At 44.4% G+C, this 20,624-nt stretch overlaps 1 protein-coding gene across 1 annotated transcript in view; it reads left to right on the forward strand.

The window, feature by feature from the left end:
• The window catches only part of DNAH12 (dynein axonemal heavy chain 12), a 1,534,490-nt gene that overhangs the window by 1,498,157 nt on the left and 15,709 nt on the right, over positions 1-20,624 (forward strand). The window lies entirely within an intron of this gene.

Genomic DNA, 20,624 nt, shown 5'->3' on the forward strand with positions numbered 1-20,624 from the left:
GTTGGGGTTTTACTGGTTTCCCACCCAAACTATCTCTTCCTAGTTCTTCATAGGATTTTTCTATGATTCTGGCAAGTTCAAATGGCTGTTCTGCTATATCTGTTTCTTTCAGTTTCTAGAGGAAAGTTATATCCTCCGTTGCCAATTGAACCAACTCTCGATATGCCTGTGTTAATTCTTTTATTTTAACTAAGAGTTCTTCACTTGACATTTTTTCAATGTCTGGATGTGGTGTGTAGCTGGCTAGAACTGGCCATGTTGCTCCTGGTCTACCTAGTGGACCGAGCCTGGTGATGTGATTATTATGTTTTAGCGGTACAAAAGGGGGTGGTGATGGACGGAGCATCTGAACCAATCAAACACTCACACCCAGTCAAAAGATCTGGGTTTAATCCATCACCGTTCTTTAGCCCACTCTGCCACCCCAGTTCAGACATGGCCATATGCAAATCAGTCTGACCCTGTGCCTCATGGGAACAGTCCAGCCCGAACTGCCAAGCCATGCCTTCCCTGGACCGGAAACAAGCTTCCGAGGACCGGTTTCTGGCATTACAGCCGTCTTCAGCCCGGCTTGCTTGAATCCAGTGGCAAAGTGAGCAAGGGACTCACGTCTGAGCATACCCTGCCACACTTATGGCGGCCAAAGCGGTACAAAAGGGGGTGGTGATGGACGGAGCATCTGAACCAATCAAACACTCACACCCAGTCAAAAGATCTGGGTTGAATCCATCACCGTTCTTTAGCCCACTCTGCCACTCCAGTTCAGACATGGCCATATGCAAATCAGTCTGACCCTGTGCCTCATGGGAACAGTCCAGCCCGAACTGCCAAGCCATGCCTTCCCTGGACCGGAAACAAGCTTCCGAGGACCGGTTTCTGGCATTACAGCCGTCTTCAGCCCGGCTTGCTTGAATCCAGTGGCAAAGTGAGCAAGGGACTCACGTCTGAGCATACCCTGCCACACTTATGGCGGCCAAAGCGGTACAAAAGGGGGTGGTGATGGACGGAGCATCTGAACCAATCAAACACTCACACCCAGTCAAAAGATCTGGGCTTAATCCATCACCGTTCTTTAGCCCACTCTGCCACCCCAGTTCAAACATGGCCATATGCAAATCAGTCTGACCCTGTGCCTCATGGGAACAGTCCAGCCCGAACTGCCAAGCCATGCCTTCCCTGGACCGGAAACAAGCTTCCGAGGACCGGTTTCTGGCATTACAGCCGTCTTCAGCCCGGCTTGCTTGAATCCAGTGGCAAAGTGAGCAAGGGACTCACGTTTGAGCATTCCCTGCCACACTTATGGCGGCCAAAGCGGTACAAAAGGGGGTGGTGATGGACGGAGCATCTGAACCAATCAAACACTCACACCCAGTCAAAAGATCTGGGTTTAATCCATCACCGTTCTTTAGCCCACTCTGCCACCCCAGTTCAGACATGGCCATATGCAAATCAGTCTGACCCTGTGTCTCATGGAAACAGTCCAGCCCGAACTGCCAAGCCATGCCTTCCCTGGACCGGAAACAAGCTTCCGGGGACCGGTTTCTGGCATTACAGCCGTCTTCAGCCCGGCTTGCTTGAATCCAGTGGCAAAGTGAGCAAGGGACTCACGTCTGAGCATACCCTGCCACACTTATGGCGGCCAAAGCGGTACAAAAGGGGGTGGTGATGGACGAGGCATCTGAACCAATTAAACACTCACACCCAGTCAAAAGATCTGGGTTTAATCCATCACCGTTCTTTAGCCCACTCTGCCACCCCAGTTCAGACATGGCCATATGCAAATCAGTCTGACCCTGTGCCTCATGGGAACAGTCCAGCCCGAACTGCCAAGTCATGCCTTCCCTGGACCGGAAACAAGCTTCCGAGGACCAGTTTCTGGCATTACAGCCATCTTCAGCCCGGCTTGCTTGAATCCAGTGGCAAAGTGAGCAAGGGACTCACGTCTGAGCATACCCTGCCACACTTATGGCGGCCAAAGCGGTACAAAAGGGGGTGGTGATGGACGGAGCATCTGAACCAATTGTAGTGTAGTTCCTATATTCCCAATAGGCTCTGCGCATTGGAATAATATCTTCAGTAGTGTAGACGTAGGACTGAGGTGAACTAGGTCTTTTACTGACGATATTAGACTTAAGTTTTATGTGCCAGCTAGCTCAGAGTTCACTAGAAACTTTCTCGAATAAGCGAGGAGGAGTTTAACCTCCCTGGATAGACAAGAAGGGATTTAGTTTCTGACAACCATAGAACATGACAACTTTGCTCTCCCTGATCAAGAGTATATCTCTAGAGTCGTGTGAAAACAAAAGACAGCTATTTTACTCAGTCAATACGTGCATACTTAGTTTCACCAGATTTGTAGAGAAAAGAAGAGACGGGCGTGTTCAATAAAAGGTGTTATTTATTGATCAGTCTCTGTTCTCATACAAGAGAAATGAATCGCTACAATTGCAATACTTAGGTTTAAGTAGAATGCATATAGTAAAAGCAGGAGTATAAAATAATACTGTAAAAGCATTGATATGGTTTCTGAGCCATATGATACTTTAAAATGGATAAAAGATATACATACATATATACATTGACTAATCGTACTCAACTGGTGCTTCTAACTACGCCTACCCCAGTGTACCTGACCTAAGCCTAATACATGGGAGGGAGTAAGTAAGTAGCAGTTTAAGTTAAGTTTGTTTTGCCAAGAATCTGACTCAAGAATTCTCTATAAGGGTTTAGTCAGTTCAGTACCTGGGATTTAGAAGGCTGGAGGTCTGGTATCTCTTTCTCAGGACTCGATATCCCAGTCACCCGCGAAGGTGGGCTGGAAACGCTGGAGGCTGGATTTCTCGGCAAGAGAAACGACAGCGTCTTCCTCAGCGCGTCAAAAGGGGAGGGGCAGCGTCCGTGGGCTCTCGCATCAGCTGGGCTCTCCGGCAAGTAGTCACTGCTCCAGGTTCATCACCACCGTGTCTCTGCTTAGGACAGCGTTGGTATATTTATACCTGAGAGGTGCTGGGTTTGACCTAAGGATGGACATAAGACGTCAATAAAGATGTCACTAAGAACTGAGCGTTCTTGCAGTGCTTTACAGGAGTTCTTGGACTAAATCAAAACATGGCAGGCGGGGATTTCCCAGGTTGCTCGAGGCTTGGATTTGTTTAAGAACTCGGTGTGCTTTCTAGGGGGCTGGAGGAATAGTGCTTGCTTAATGTGACAGCATGCGCAATGACTAATTTATGAAACGGGTTTCTGTGCCGTTGTATGGATATTAGTGATTTATAACTGGGCAAGGGTCAGAAATAGGAGTATCGATACAGGTCCCCAGATAAACACACTACACCCACTCCACGAATTCATGTCCATATTTACTAACCTAAGCAATAGTAAACATAACTAATAGTGAATGTGTATACCGAACCACCCCAAAATACATTTTTGTTTGCATTTGAAAATTGGCATATTCGAAATACACGAAAATGAGTATAGGTACTGTATGCATTCAAGCAGTGTAATCATTCGAAAAAGGATGCACATTTTATATCAGCATGAATGATTTGCGAAAATAACACATGAAATGACTCTTAATACAGAAGAAAAAGTGCGAGACCACTTCATCACATATAAATACAATTATTTGTAAATATGCTAGAGGCTGAGGTAAAGTATTGTCCCTAGAGTTCCTAAAAATAGAAGCTCTGTTCTCTAAGAATAGTTCCACTTTAAGCAGAGGATGAGTGCCAAAAAAAAAGGTAAATATTTTGGAATTCCAAAAAAGTTTTCATTTTCAGGGGAAGAAAAAAATAGTTCCAAATTGTCTAAGTAGCTCTGTTTATTAAAGCTGAAGGCCAAATTCAGAGTTCAGGGAATGCTGTGTGCTCGATTGCTTAAAGTTATTCTTTCTGTTCGGGGGAAAACATCATGTCAGACAGATTTTCAAGAAAGCAGTTTACCGCTTCAGGTGAAAGTTCGACTAAGTTGGAAAATGTCGCTACCATGCAGTCATGCGCATGTTCGCTTTCAGTGATGTTCCGATCAGCATTGGTTACTGAAGGCCGTACCTGGTTGATGCTGCTCTCATCTTGTACTTCACTACCCTTCAATCGTAGTGGTGAAGTCTCCACGAATGCCGTCATCAGGATAGGTAGCCGCTGGGGACAGCACGATGCATGAGCCTTTACTGGACCCAACAAAGTATCTGTATCCAATGGTACTTCTGATTGTAGTGTGAGACAGGTGTCCAACATGCATTCTTCGCCGCATAGCATGCACCTCAATACAGGTAAGACACAATTCAGCCATATGGGTCTGAACGAAAGAAACCAGGTCATATTCAGATCTCTTAGCCGGGCTAATCCAAGGACTTTAGTTATGCGGTCCCGATAGCGTATAGCTAGGATCGTTTCTTCCATTGTTGCTGGAGTCTTGTCTGTGACATGGCTTGCCATAACGAAGCAGGAGTAGCAAAAATAAGATGCCTGCTACGAGTCCCAACAGGAGTGGAAGTCCGCCAAAGACCGAATGGACAAAATTGGGAAATATACCCAGGACTGCTTTGAATGGGGTTAACAGTCCCGAAAAAACGGTCTTAAATACACTCGCGATACCATTCGTATCCGAAATGTTTAATATTTTGTTTAGCATTTCTGCGAAGTGTAGGGGGCAATTTGTCGATAACAATGCATGTATCTCTTCCGTTGTCCTTGCAACTTGGAGATCATACGTTTCTTTTGATGACGTCAAATGAACTGGTGTCTGTAGGAGCACAGTCTTCATTCTGCTTAAAGTATCAATTCGAATAGAAGAGATTTTCAAACTGGGCCAAATTTTTCCCTCCCTGTCTGGAGTGTCGTTTGGAAACAATACTTGCTCACAGCAAGTGACCATGGAACTCACGCTTACTAGATAAGGTTTTCCTGGCAGCAAGCCACAACATCTGTGATCCACAATTAGAATGTAGCTCCCGTTAGAAAGCCGTCTAAAGAATGGCTCTATGTGAGTTGCAGGTGTGCCGAGCTGGTGACATGAAAGGTTATTTGAAGTCCCTCACAGGCCCCATGCAAATTTATTCCCTGACACAGAAGTATACCACTTAGTGATTTTACACAATTGTTACCACTAAGAAATACACTCTGTCCTTTTTCACTATAACATGTGTGTGTATAAGGTAGGTTCCATGTTGACTTAATGTATCCTTTACCCAAACTTTCATACTGGCCTGCCTGTATATATTTTTGGCAGTATCGACATTGGAAAGTCGTTATCGGAATAGTTATTATCCCATGTATTATCCATTCAATGACAGGTCGTTCTGACATTGTCAATGGTTTGACTATCGAGGTCCTGGATCAACATTCTAGTCCCAAACAATAGTTCGTACGGACTGAGACCTCTCAGAGAATTTCTTGGCAGATTATTAAGACTACGTTGGACACTTATTAAATGTTTGACCCACCCAGCCCCCGAACCTAATACCTTTGCCGTTATAGTGTGGAAAAGTAAATTTTGCCATGTTCTGTGTCCCTACGCCCCATCTATCATATGTTATGTGTGCATGACCAATATGCATATGTTATTCCCCATTTCTGATTAAAGACGCAATTGCAGTTGTGTCCACCTCTAGTATGTTAGTTTCCAGTCCTCGTGAATACTACGAATATCAGGCCTATGTAAGTAATGTTGCCACGTTTCTCAGTGTGCACGTTATTCAATTATAAAGTCCCCGTTTCCAGGCCTCAAAAGGGCCCGGACCACAGATTCAGCTCCTGTCTCCTGAAAGCCTCGCTGAGGAGCGGTGCAGCCCCCACCTGTATCCTCGACCCTTCACTTACTTCCTGCCTTGCAGTACCCGGTACACCCCGGCTCTGCCTCTGAGTCTGCCAAAAGTATGTTATAGTTCTGGTTATCAGTTCAGTCCTCCTCCTCTGCATTCCTAAGCTATTGAACTGCATCAATAGTTTCCGTCATTGTCTAGCCTTCTCGTCTCCATGTTAGAGAAATACTGTATTTAAATGGTCATTTAATATTCTTCATCACGCACTACATGTAGAATAATGCATGGTCCAGTCTTAGAATCAGGTTAGCTTTTCCCCTCATGACTTCTAGTTTATATCAACATGTTCCCTAAACAGTAGATACCAGATAGGGTTTAGGTTCATGTCGCTCCGACCCTCCAGACTTTAGTCTCTGCTCCTAGCACAGAGTTCGTAGCCCCCAGCTTCTCCTAGTAACACGTCATTGCTAGTTTTCGCGCACCATTAGGTTAGAGGTCCCGGCTCCTTAGGTAGCCCCCTCCAATGTTTCCGCCCATTCATGACATATTCTGTTACGTTTGCACCACATGTCTATGTATACTCCCAGTTACACCTCTTTTTACTGTTATCTCTCGCGACTGCTACGCGTCACGCCTCCTACTCCACCTACTGTTACGCCTACTGCAATGTACTGCTATGTGTTTGCGCTATGTATATAAGTCAATGTTTTGTTATTAAATGTTAGCGCGCTCATCCCAGACCAAGCCCCGGCAGCTGCTGGGCCCCAGTTGTCCTGCTGGGCCCTGTCATTCTGTTCCTATGCAGGTTGTCCTGATCCTGTCCTTATGCTGTAATAAACCTGCAGAAACTCCTACTACCTCGAATCTTGACTCTTATTTATTGAGCTATCTGCTATGCTATAAGTCTAGTCAAAAATAGGGTATTATTTATTTATTTACCACATAATGGCGCCCGAATAGGGACTTGCCCTTTCCCCACGCGTCGGTGAAGCCACGCCGACCCCCTGACCCTCTGCAGTCGTGACGGAACCATACCGTGCACTGGCAGATATTTCTGCTCCAAGTATCCCTCAGGCCCACGGAGGAGACGGAGGAGGCGGTCCAGCATCCGAACGAGACGGTGGAGGAACGCGGCGAGTCCCGACCAGAGCCCAAGCCGAGAGTCCAAGGTCCGAGGTATCCGGAGGCCCACCCGTAACTGAAGTCCGAAGTCCGTCGTAGTCCAGTCCCGTCCGAGGCTTTCCGTTCCGTGCTGCCCGGTGAGTACCATTGCTGGGGTAGTGTCTAGACAGGGTCAGTCTAAATTGACTCCTGGTCCGTGGGTTGGTGGTACCCAAGCCCACAAACGAAGTGTTCACCTAGGTGGATACGGGTCTTGATGCGTTCCTTTATGGGACCGGTATGTTCCGTACTGTTACAGCAGTGCATCCAGTAACTCTAGTCTGTTCCGTTCTCGAGAATTCTGTTCTGTTTCTGTTTTCAGTATTTTCAGGTAGTATTCTGTTCGAAATGTTATTCATAATGTTGTTTAATGTATTTTCAACGTCGTGGTATGCCTGAATTGTTTTCCCAATTGTTATTGTTTTTCGTGTATTGTATTGTGTTCCGATTCAAGTTTAGAATGCCGCTCTTTTCCAAGTTACGTCAGTTAAAAACTAGAAAGGGTCTGCTGGAAGCAGCAGTTCCTGTTCCGCCTAGGGACAGTCCAGGTCACTTTATGTATCAGAAACATGGCATAAGCGCCATATTATATCTAGATTTATGGGTAGAGTATACCAAACAGTTAGAAGAAAAGTATAGATGGCCCGTATCGGGTACATGGGATGCCGAATGTATCATGCGAGTAGAAGAAGCATTATGGAAAAAGAAAGCCAGACAGTCACAGAAAGATGCCATCGAGTTATGGCGTAAGGAAGCGCATAGAAGAACGGAAAAGGAAGTCAGAAAGTCAGAGGTAAGTAGAGAATCCCAAGAACGAGCCCAAGAAAGAGAATTAATCGAGATAGGTGAACAAGTCAAAGTCGAACAGTCAGACAGACAGAGGCATGCCCTCATTAAGGGTATGTATCCTCTCCTTGCCGAAGGCTTGCCGAAAGCGACCCCAGAGGCACCCAGTAATTTCCCGCCACCATTAGTTCCGACCAAGCTACGTCACAAACCGACCGCAGCTGATATTTTTATTTCGTCCTATTTGGACGACACAGTTCCAGAATATGCAAATCCAGTTCGCGCTCCACCTGTCCCTGTAAATCAGGCACTTCCCGTTCCTCCAGACACCGGAGTACCTGTTACGGTACCCCCGGGTCAGCCTGCCATACAAGTTCAGCCCACGTTACAATTACCGACCCTGCAAGCACGAAGAATGTCAGTCGACGATTCCAGTCTAGGGGCCGTAGGAGGAGGTCCTCCTCAAACCCCGCCGCCACACAAGCGTTTATCAGCACTCGAATTACACGCTCAAGCATCACAGCGTACTCCCAAAAGTAATAAGTCTGTTACAGAAATCAGACAAGCCCTTGCCGAATGTGTCTATGACACAGTCCCAGGCGAGTATAATATGGTTTTATATTCCGTACGCGTAAGAAGGGTGACCGAGTATCTAGTCACCTTACCAAATATGAAAGAAGATCTAGACAGAATATATCGTTTCATCCGTACAGGGGATGATCCAGAAAGTATTGGCGAGATTATGTCTCAAAGGAAAGCCGAGATTCAGCTCATGATATTAAAGTTCCTGATCAATTGTTTAATAAGAGAACAAGATTACCCGTCTAAAGATCCCGCCGAAATGAGAATCCTAACAAGGTGGAGTGATAATATAGCCGAGGGTAAGCACAAGACCATTAGTGCCATGGAAAGTATGTACAAGAAAATTCGTAAAGAAATAATAAGGTTACAGGAACAGCGTAAAGCAGCACAAGTAAGCGAGAAAGAAAGTGTCTCTGATCCTGAAGAGGAAGACGAGAATCCCGCCAGAATAGCGTATGTAGGAAAATCCAGATTTCCAGATCGCCATTTACGTCCAGAACCTAAGTCTATTTTTCACCATCCAGCACCAGAACGAGGCTCTTTAGAGCAAGTATTTCAAGCTACCGACCACATTCTGAAATCACGAGTCGGTTATAGCGAATTAAGTACCATGCACGAACAAGAACTAGCCCGATCAGCAGTCCGATGGATTACTGATTCTACCACTTTTCCAGACGAAATAGTGGCACAAATGTTTCTGAAACTGCCCCCAGCCGAGCAACGACTGGCGGGTATGTATATGATCCAACACCTCATTACCCTGTATGAGGGTCAACATTCTGATCCAGGCCCGTTACATGATATCCTGAACGAGTTACTCCAGTACAGATGGAGAGGTCTAGGTACCGATTTAATAAGTGTCATTCTAGAACAGCGTCACAAGTATAGAACGTTCCTGAACCCGCATTTTGTTCATGTCTCACCCCCAGAAAGTAAACCATACTACATAGACAGACAGAATCCGCTACGAGAAGTCCACCCAGTCCAAGGGGCGGGTGGCGTAATGCAACGAGTGTTTGTATACACTCCAATATCAAAGATGGAACTCCTTGAAATGAAGAAATTAATTCCCTGTCATGACAAAGATCCAGCGGGGTTCCATAGAGAATTAAAAGACATGCTCCGTATGGGAGAATACACTTACCCAGATATCATTAAAATGTTAAAGGTCCTGCTACCCGCAGGGGTGTATGAAAAGTTAAAGGAAAAAGAATGGGAGGTGGGAGAGAAAAAGATCGATTGGACAGCTCTAGAAGCTGAAGACAAGGCACGAGTACCAGGTACCGGTCTTGGAGATAAATGTAAAGAATTACCAGAATTACTGATTCAAGTTTTACCCAGATTATTGACAACTAGGAAAGAAGACTGGGATGCAATCTCAGCCTGTAAACAGAAACAAGATGAAGACATCAGTGATTTTTATTCTAGATTTGAGAAATGTTTCAGTATCAACAGTGGTCTCAAGACAAGTAGTGAGTCGTACCCTCATCTTTTCGTTACCAAATTAGTCGAGAATTCAAGTCCACAAATTAAAAACCGAGTTTTGAAAGTCGAAAGCACCTGGCAAGCAAATACTCCGTCCCAGATGCTCCAGATGCTCCAGTATCACCAGAATAGAATTAGAGAAGAGCAAGAACACGAAAGAAAACGTATGAAAGACACGAAAATGAAAGTGCTAGTTGCACAATCTATTCCTCAAGACAGTCAGAAGAGAGGTCAGAATCAAGCCAGTCATCCTGCAGCTCCCGTTAAAGGGAACTGCAATTATTGTAAACAGCCAGGTCATTTTATAAACGAGTGTGCAGTTCTGAAACATAACATAGCTACTGGTAAGACTAAAGAAAGACCACGTCCGCCGAGACAAGAACAAGTTTCACAGACTCCTCAGTCACAGAATGCACCACAGACAGTTACAGTACCGCAGCCTATTGCTGCAACACAGCACGTTACATCGCAGATGTACCAGTATGCACAGTCCGAGTATCCAGAGTATCAGTCATATTCATGAAACAGCCTAGAGAGGGAGGTAGGCTTGCCTCTCATCGAGATACCTGTAGACCAAGGAGGTCCCTACGTACATAGTCAAGTATTAGGGAAAGACAGAAAGTTTTTGATCGATACAGGGGCAAGTAGGACCACAATTAGTCATGCCGAAGTTCCAGGGGCTCCGCTCTCAGGCTCAAGAAATGTTTCCCTTGGATTTTCAGGAAAACCCATAGTTAATGAAATATCTAAGCCAGTTACTCTAGAAGTAGGTCCATTGTCCCGTACTACTGATCTGTTACTTACTAAGTCATGTCCAGAAAATCTATTAGGCATTAAGACATTGAAAGAATTAGGTGCAGTTATTTGCTGTTCCCCAGAGGGAATACGTCTGTTCCTACGTGACTTCAAGGGTCACTATGTATTACGAGATTTTGATTCCAGATTGTCTAAGGTTCCGCAGCATTTATGGGCGCAAGGTCCAACTGATGTAGGTTACATGCAAATCACACCCTATCGTGTGACTCTCAAACCAGGTGTAGTATTACCACGAATCAGACAGTACAGATTGCCACCTGAGGCTGTAGCAGCCTTATCCAAAATTATTGACGAGCTCATGGCTCAAGGAGTAGTTGTAGAAACTGACTCCAATGTATGTAATTCTCCGATCATTCCAGTCATGAAACGTACTGATCCAAATGCACCCCCAGTATATCGATTAGTGATTGATTTACGAGAGCTTAATAAATGTATTATTCCTCAGTATCCAGTTGTCCCAGACATTTCTTCCCTGTTAACAGCCGTTGATTCCGAAGCCATGTTTTTCACTGTTATTGACCTCAAGAATGCATTTTTTAGTGTTCCAATTCATCCAGACAGCCAGTTTCTTTTCGGATTTTGTTTAAATGGAAGGAGCTATATGTTTACACGCGCTCCTCAAGGTTTCACAGAAAGCCCTAGTATTTACAGTCAAGCACTCAAGAGACAACTAGACAACATTCACATGCCAACTGACACTGCCCTGCTCCAGTATGTCGATGATCTACTGATCACAGCCCGTTCTGAACGTGACTGCGAGCGAGCATCACTTACAGTTCTGTATTTTCTAGCTGAGATGGGGCACAAGGTGTCACCTTCGAAGCTTCAATTCTGTGTCCAGCAAGTGGTATACTTAGGACACTTGCTGTCCAAGAGGGGTAGGCAGTTGACACCCGACCGTATCCAGTTAATAGCGAGTCTTCCCCAGCCCAGAACCCAGAAGGAGGTACGTGCTTTTATCGGCCTTACTTCTTATTGTAGACAATGGATTCCCCAGTATGCATTCCTAGCCAAGCCACTGATACAGTTAACGACACAGGAGGCAGCCGTATCGACTGTCCTCCCTTGGACATCTGACCATACACTTAGTTTCAACGAGTTAAAGAAAGCCCTATGTCAAGCTCCAGTTCTAGCTACACCGAACTACAGTAAGCCTTTTACACTTTTCGTTACAGAACGCGAAGGTACAGCATTATCTGTTCTCACACAAGATCAAGCAGGTCGATACAAGCCCTGTGCTTATTTTTCGAGCACATTAGATCCAGTCGCCCAGGCGTTGCCTGCGTGCCTCAAGTCAGTTGCAGCCACAGCACTAGCTATCAGACAAAGTGATTCTATAGTTTTAGGACATTCCCTGACAGTACAGGTCCCACATTCAGTAGAAGTTCTTTTAAACCGAACACAAACTCAGCACTTGACAATTGCACGTTTAACAGGTTATGAATTGACACTGTTCCAGCCACACATAGAAATTAGACGTTGCAACGTCCTGAATCCTGCTACACTGTTACCATCAGTTAGTTCAAATCCAGACACACATGATTGTGTGGAAGTAGTTAACATTACGACAAAGCCAAGACAAGACCTGACAGATATTCCGTTACCAGATCCTGACCTGACACTTTATGTGGATGGTTCATGTATGAGAACTAGTACAGGAGAACTAGTCGCCGCGTATGCAGTGACTACCGACACCGAAGTTATTGAAACACACCGTATTGATACCCTGTCCGCTCAAGCAGCAGAGCTAGTCGCTCTGACACAAGCCTGTATACATGCCAAGAACCTGAAAGTTAATGTTTACACAGATTCACGTTACGCATTCGGAGTTGTACACGACTTCGGAGTGCTCTGGCAGGAGAGAGGTTTCATGACTTCTCATGGAACCAAGATTCAGCATGGTCTCCTTATTCAAGCCCTGTTAGATGCCGTACAATTACCGACATCTATTGCTATCATGAAGTGCAAAGCACATACGAAAGTCACTGACATTATTTCCCAAGGTAATGATTTAGCAGACCGCACAGCCAAGCTTACAGCACAGACTCCAGACATTCCAGTTAATCAGACACAGACACATACTCCAGATCTGACTACATGCATGACAGTTAAGGACCCTACACAAGATGTCATAGATATCCAGTTACATGCTACTCCCGATGAAATCAAGAAATGGTCTGTACAAGGAGGGGTCCAGACAGATCAAGGATGGTTAACGAAGGGTAGAGCCACATGGTTTCTCCCCGATTCTATGGTTCAAGTCATTATCAATACCGCACATAGTCCAGCACATTTAGGAGAAAAAGCTATGTTAGACAGTATCCAGAACATTTGGTTCAACAAGCATTTACGTGCTGCAGCCAAGCAGAAAGTCCGTACCTGTATGATATGTTGCCAGTTTAATCCAGGTAAAAGTGTCCCGGTGGAACAAGGTGGTTTCCAGCCCCCTGACCACCCTTTTGAGGTCCTCCAGATGGATTATATTCAAATGGAGCGATGTCGAGGTTTCAAGTATGTCCTTGTAGTTGTATGCGCCTTGTCCAGATGGACAGAAGCATATCCAGTCCCAGATTATACAGCCGCGACCACTGCCAAGCAGTTGGTTCGTGAATTCTTCCCTAGATATGGACTCCCTAGAGTCGTATATTCTGATAACGGCCAGCCATTCTCATCTGAACTCATGAAACACGTTTCCCTGTTGTTAGGGTACCAGTGGAAGTTCCATTGTGTACGCCATCCTGAAGCAGCTGGTCTAGTCGAAAGGCATAATCAGACTCTGAAAATCCGTATAGCAAAAGTATGTAAAGACAAGGGTGTGGACTGGTTAGTAGCTTTGCCAGTCGCTCTGTTTTACATGCGTATGGTTGCACATTCCAGATCAGGTCTGTCCCCGTATGAGGTCGTTTTCGGCCGCCCCCCTAACATGTGGGGTACTCCTAGACCCCGAAGTATTACCGATGTTTCATGTAATATGCTGACAGATTACCTAGCTTCCTTGATGTCTGCCCTCAACTCATGTCGTTCACAGGTTGCCGCCGCATTTCCAGACAATACCGAGGTGGCACCGCACGAGATCGTTCCAGGCTCCCTAGTGCTGATCAGAAATTTCGACAGATCAAGTCCGCTGGAACCACGTTGGAAGGAGCCACGTCAGGTCCTCTTGACCACCCGAACTGCCGTCAAGTTGGAAGGCAGGAAGGGGTGGGTCCACCTTTCTCATGTAAAACTTTTCAAAGGATCTAAACCAGTCTTCAAAAACATTTCCAAGAACATTTCCCAGGATTCGAAGGATTGCCAGAACATTGTTTTAAAGGACTGTCCCGCACAAGACTTTATTACAACCCCTCCCTTGTTAGAGAAAACTCCGCAACAGGAGTATAAGTTAAAGCTTAGGTCTAATAAGTCAGCCAGTTTGATTGTATAAGTCCTCCCTTAGGTGAAACGGTTAGACTGTTTCTGACATGTATAAAATAGACCCCCATAGTGAGAGAGTCAGTCAAAGCTCAATTAAATGTATCGTTTTTCTGAGTTTCGTATTATTTCTCAGCATAATGATTTCCTGCACCAGCTATGCTTTCTACCTGTGTTTTTCAGTTCCTCATGTAAATATGTCTGCTCATGCTACAGTAGAGCACACGTTTAGTGATCTGCCTCCTCACGAATATGCATACCGCCTCGCCATGCGTAATAACACATTTATCCGTATGTTACATTATTCACACCAGACCAGCAATGCCACTAATTGTTGGGTGTGTGGTCGACTCCCCCCTTTCCAGACACCGAAGGGAGTTCTGCCACTCTTTCCTTATCCATTCTCACACAATGGTTCGTGTGGAGCATGGTCCACGCTAACGTCATCCTCAACAGATATGTCTTTTCTTAACAGTACATGTTTCCCAGACAAGCAAGGTTTCCCCCACAGAACAGGTTTAGATTTAGAAAATGAAGTATATAATTTAGGAAATTATTCGTCGAATTTCATGGTTCTGAATGTTCAGTCTGATACTACTCCAGATTCACCCGCTATTTCAGTACTACCAGTCAAAGGCGAATTATGTGTCCGTAGTTATGGTTCTGTACATATAGGTCATAGTGAATGTACTACTGTTATCCAGTATAGTGACAGTGGGAAATCTATTTTCAAAGCTTCACGTCATTCTTATTTTATTTGTGGTCAAACTGCATATGTCCGTCTGCCCCTCGATTGGGAGGGAACCTGTTACATTGCTTTCCTACTGCCACCTGTTTTTCTAGCCCCACCTGACTATCATAGGAATTCTTTCTTAGTACACACTAGACACAAGAGAAATCTCCCGATTGTCGATTATACTGAAACCGCTGCAGAGCAATTCATTGATATAGATAAAGGTGTTTTCCCTTATTTAGGTACAATTGTAAATAGTAAGCTTATTCGTAGGTTAACAAGAACCCTTGAAGCAGTAGTAGATGAGACTGCCTCCGCTCTAGGTAACTTAACTGAAGAGCAATCCTTTATGAGAATTGTCGTTTTACAGAATCGTCTCGTCCTTGACGTCATACTGGCCGATAGGGGCGGGGCCTGTAGAATTCTCGGATCCAGTTGTTGTATTTTCATTCCAAATAACGCGCCGTCTGTTTATTCAGCTATAACCAGACTCCATAAAATTGCCCATCTGTTACACCAAGATCCAGGCACCTGGACATGGTCAGGTTGGTTCTGGAATATAATTTCCGCATGGGGTTGGAAAGTCCTGTCCTTTCTAGGTATTGCAGTAGCGATCATATTTAGCTGCTGCCTCTGTATACAATGTGGCCCTGCGATTTGCAGCATGTGTGCTACCTCTTGTACTCCCCGTCCCAAGCCCCGTTCTAAATCCCGTTCCAAGACAATTCGAGACGAGCAAATGGTACTGTATGAAATGATAGACGGTATCATGAATATTGATGTTTCCTGATGGAAACGTAGTGACAAGGAGGGAATGTGGAAAAGTAAATTTTGCCATGTTCTGTGTCCCTACGCCCCATCTATCATATGTTATGTGTGCATGACCAATATGCATATGTTATTCCCCATTTCTGATTAAAGACGCAATTGCAGTTGTGTCCACCTCTAGTATGTTAGTTTCCAGTCCTCGTGAATACTACGAATATCAGGCCTATGTAAGTAATGTTGCCACGTTTCTCAGTGTGCACGTTATTCAATTATAAAGTCCCCGTTTCCAGGCCTCAAAAGGGCCCGGACCACAGATTCAGCTCCTGTCTCCTGAAAGCCTCGCTGAGGAGCGGTGCAGCCCCCACCTGTATCCTCGACCCTTCACTTACTTCCTGCCTTGCAGTACCCGGTACACCCCGGCTCTGCCTCTGAGTCTGCCAAAAGTATGTTATAGTTCCGGTTATCAGTTCAGTCCTCCTCCTCTGCATTCCTAAGCTATTGAACTGCATCAATAGTTTCCGTCATTGTCTAGCCTTCTCGTCTCCATGTTAGAGAAATACTGTATTTAAATGGTCATTTAATATTCTTCATCACGCACTACATGTAGAATAATGCATGGTCCAGTCTTAGAATCAGGTTAGCTTTTCCCCTCATGACTTCTAGTTTATATCAACATGTTCCCTAAACAGTAGATACCAGATAGGGTTTAGGTTCATGTCGCTCCGACCCTCCAGACTTTAGTCTCTGCTCCTAGCACAGAGTTCGTAGCCCCCAGCTTCTCCTAGTAACACGTCATTGCTAGTTTTCGCGCACCATTAGGTTAGAGGTCCCGGCTCCTTAGGTAGCCCCCTCCAATGTTTCCGCCCATTCATGACATATTCTGTTACGTTTGCACCACATGTCTATGTATACTCCCAGTTACACCTCTTTTTACTGTTATCTCTCGCGACTGCTACGCGTCACGCCTCCTACTCCACCTACTGTTACGCCTACTGCAATGTACTGCTATGTGTTTGCGCTATGTATATAAGTCAATGTTTTGTTATTAAATGTTAGCGCGCTCATCCCAGACCAAGCCCCGGCAGCTGCTGGGCCCCAGTTGTCCTGCTGGGCCCTGTCATTCTGTTCCTATGCAGGTTGTCCTGATCCTGTCCTTATGCTGTAATAAACCTGCAGAAACTCCTACTACCTCGAATCTTGACTCTTATTTATTGAGCTATCTGCTATGCTATAAGTCTAGTCAAAAATAGGGTATTATTTATTTATTTACCACAATAGATTGCTCTATGCCTTGGTTTTTTCTTTACACCATCCCGTTTCCCTCAGGAAGGAAGTGATAAGAGTCCCGCAATGCAATGCCCATGCTGGCCATGCCCCCCCCATAAGCTCGAGAGCTAAAAGCAGGACAATGGTCAGAATGTAGCATGCCAATTGCGTATATGCCATTATAGACTCGCAAATCCTTTTATAACAGTTCAGACGTCAGCCGAGAGCTGGGGTCTACATTTTAAGTGATGATAGTCTCTATATGTTAATTTGACGCATTATTCATACTGGGTTTTATATATTTATTGTTTAATCCCATCTTGAGCAAAACGCCATGGCAAAACACCGTCTCGGTCGCCACTGCGATCTCTGTTGCAGTTTGGACAGTTTTTTGCAAATGTGTGATGTTGCAGGCTCATTCCTGGCCACCAGTATGTGGATTGCAATTCTTCCAGAGAATCCTTTAGCTTAAGGTGTCTAAGACCCTCACCCATATGTGCTTCTGCTATTAACAATATTCTCCTGTTCGTGTTTGGAATTACTCTATCCCCCACTCCAGGGGTTTGAGCAAAAGTAACGGAGTTTGCATCGATTATGTATGTATAATTGAGTGGATAGGTGATGGGTAGCGCTGAGCAGTCGCCTTTTGATGATGTTTTCACCGCCAGCATTGTTTCCCCGTCAGTGTATTTTTCCGAACGCTTTTTTGTAGCTACGGAAGCCGATTTAGTTGCTTCCGCTGTGGCTGTCTCAGCCAATGAATTCCCTGAAACGTGAACGCCATCACGTTCATGACTCAGTGAATGTATCACGTGAGTCTTTGCTTTATTGTGGCACCTGTGTCATCTTTGTAACCGTTTTGAACCCATTTCTGCAAGTCGTTATTGTATGATTTGACGCAGTAATATGAATCGCTCACTATTAGTGTCGGGAATTCGCGATCAGCATTATCTAGCGCCATTTTTAACGCTATTATTTCAGTTTGTTGTTCTGAATTATTTTCCACTGAGTGTGTTTTCGTTAACAGAGGTCTTAATTTTTCTCCGCGACACACGTTTTTTACAATCTCGCATGTGGCGTTATAGGCTTGTTTTCCCCAAACCGAGGGTTGTGCAGGTCCGTCTGTATATATTACACAGGCGTACTGTCGTATGGGCAGAATGTCGATTGGCAGAGGATATTCTCTTTCATATTCTAGATTTTTTAATTTTTTCATTTCCGGGTCAAAATAGTATTTCACTCTGTCTGTAGCAAGAGAATTTTCCCATTGTATCCATTTTGGATTTAATGCCATAGTAGGTAAATTACATGGGCTTGTTAATGCCTCAAAGGCTGATTCTGCTGTTCTGACTGTAATCCGTCTGCCGTCAGCTTGGTCTCTTTCTCTTGCTACAGCTGTTTGAACCGCATGAACAATGTTTTCCTTAATGCTGAATGTTTTTTCAGCTTCTGTGTACAAATGTGATTTGTAAGCTATTGGTACCGTTTCTCCCTCATTAGAGGTTAGGTATGTGAATCCGCATCTTCCTGGGATGACTCGAATCACAAGGTTGCGTGTGTTATCGCGTGTTTGCAATTTTGTTTTAGCTAACATGTCTGTTTGTAATGATCTCCACATTTCTGTGTGTTTTTGAGTCCAATTGATTGTTTTAAAATCTGGTTTTATTATGTCATAGAGAGGTTTAACCCTCTCTGCATAATTTATAATTCAGGAAACCTAGAATTGATTGTAAGTTTTTCAGCGTTCTTGGTGCTTGGATTACGGCACATTTCTCTAGGAAATTGTCTGCCAGGTTGCCTTCACTTGATAGTTCATATCCTAAAAACAGGACAGTTAGAGGGGCAATTCTTGACTTTTTGAAGTTGAATTTATAACCCTCTGCTGCGAACCCAAGTATTATGGTGTTCACTCTTTTCAAGTGAGTATCCAAGTCATCATCTGTTAGATAGATCTCATCGACATAAGATAATGCCTCATCATCATATATTTGTAGTAACTCTGTTACTCTCGCTGAGAATAATCCTGGGCTGTTCTTGAACCCCTGAGGTAAACAACCGAAATTTTTCTGCGAACCATTTATTGAGAAAGCGGTCAAATATCTGCTTTCAGGTGCTATATTTTGACAAAAGAATACATTAGAGATGTCTAATGTTGTTTTGTATTTTTTGCGCACTATGCTATTCATTAGTGCTGCACTGTGTGAGTTTTGTACTGCAAATGTTTTACAACATGAGTTAAGGTGTCTGTAGTCCAAAACTAGACGATATGAATCATCTGGCTTGGAGACAGGAAACAAAGGATTGTTCATTTGTGAGGTGCATGTTTCAATCACCCCCTGGTATTCAAGTTGATCTAAGATCTCCCTGACCTGTTTTTTTGCTTCTTGCTTAATTGGGTACTGCCTTTGTGCAGTTGGTTGAGATTTTAACTGGATTTGGTGAGGAGGTGAGTCCTCATCCCATCCTACATGGTTTTTATATAATGCAGGAGCTTGGGCTACTGCCCACTTTCTTGCAAGTGTATATTTGTTATGTATTGGAATGTGATTTGAGAAGGCAGGCATAATCATTTCTTCGCCACGAGGGCACTCCCTGACAAACTCTGGTGGCCAGTCTTTTTCAGCTAAAAGGATGTCATAGCCTTTGGAGAGGTTATCCCAAAATAGACCCCTTATTTTCCTAGTCTTATCTCCCTCTATACGTAATGTTATTTCGTATATTGTATGAGGTTTGCTAACTCTGGTGTCTGCAGTTTCCACTTGAATGTATTCATTCGTGTCCACTGTCTCCAGATGATTCATCAGGATCTTGCGAGCTATGCTCACTTCTGCTGCGCTGTCTAGCATTGTCTGAGCCCACTCTCCGTTTTTCAGCTGTGTCCTCAGGATCCTCGGCATGTTTGATTACTTTAATACTGGCTACCTTCTTCTTTGGAAATTGTAATTTTTTACTTTGATGAGCAGGTTCCTTGTCTTTGGACTTGACGTGCTCTTCCCTGTGTTCTGACCGTCCTCTTCTTTCCGATTTCTGCGAGGAAGTCTGAAAAGATCGAGATGGACGTGTATCAATATCTTGATATCTATCAGGTTTCTTCAAATTATCCCTATTTCTAAGGTTGTATCTTTTCTCAGAGGGTTCCCTCTGGGGAGACTTGTGTCCTTGGTCTGGAGATCTTTCTCTCCGCTGAGGAGACTTTCCTCTGGACTGGAATCTTTTTTCTTTGGGAGTGGATTGTTTATTTCCATCCCAGCTCCTTTTTGGAGCGGTTAGATTATTTTTAATAAATACTTTTTCAGGATTTTCAGTTAGTTGGGGTTTCACTGGTTTCCCACCCAAACTATCTCTTCCTAGTTCTTCATAGGATTTTTCTATGATTCTGGCAAGTTCAAATGGTTGTTCTGCTATATCTGTTTCTTTCAACTTCTGGCGGATCGCTACAGATGCTGCTTCCCCTTTTATGTTAGATAATAATAAAGCTGAGACCTGCTTGAAGTCTTTCAGTAATTTCATACCCAGAGTTAAAGCAGGTTCTGGACCGTATTCATTTTGAATCTGTCTTAGCACATCAGGTATTACCGCCATGGACGGAACACCATGTGTTTTTGTGTAAATGGAAGCAAAGACTGTGCCCCAAGTGTCACAGTCCTCCACATGTGGTGCGATCCCCATTGGAAGGCAGATAGTCAGAATTCTGTGTTTCTCAGTAGGGGTAGTATCCGGAAATACGGCCTCTATTTGAGTGATTTTTCTGTGCTAACCAGAATGGAATTTGTTCCCGTTTTATGGGTATTTTACCCAGACATGATTGTATGTTCTGTGGTGTGATTTTATTTGTGTTCCCCTGATGAGGGG

The sequence above is a fragment of the Lissotriton helveticus genome, chromosome 9 (assembly GCF_964261635.1).
Source record: "Lissotriton helveticus chromosome 9, aLisHel1.1, whole genome shotgun sequence".
Taxonomy (NCBI): Eukaryota; Metazoa; Chordata; class Amphibia; order Caudata; family Salamandridae; genus Lissotriton; species Lissotriton helveticus.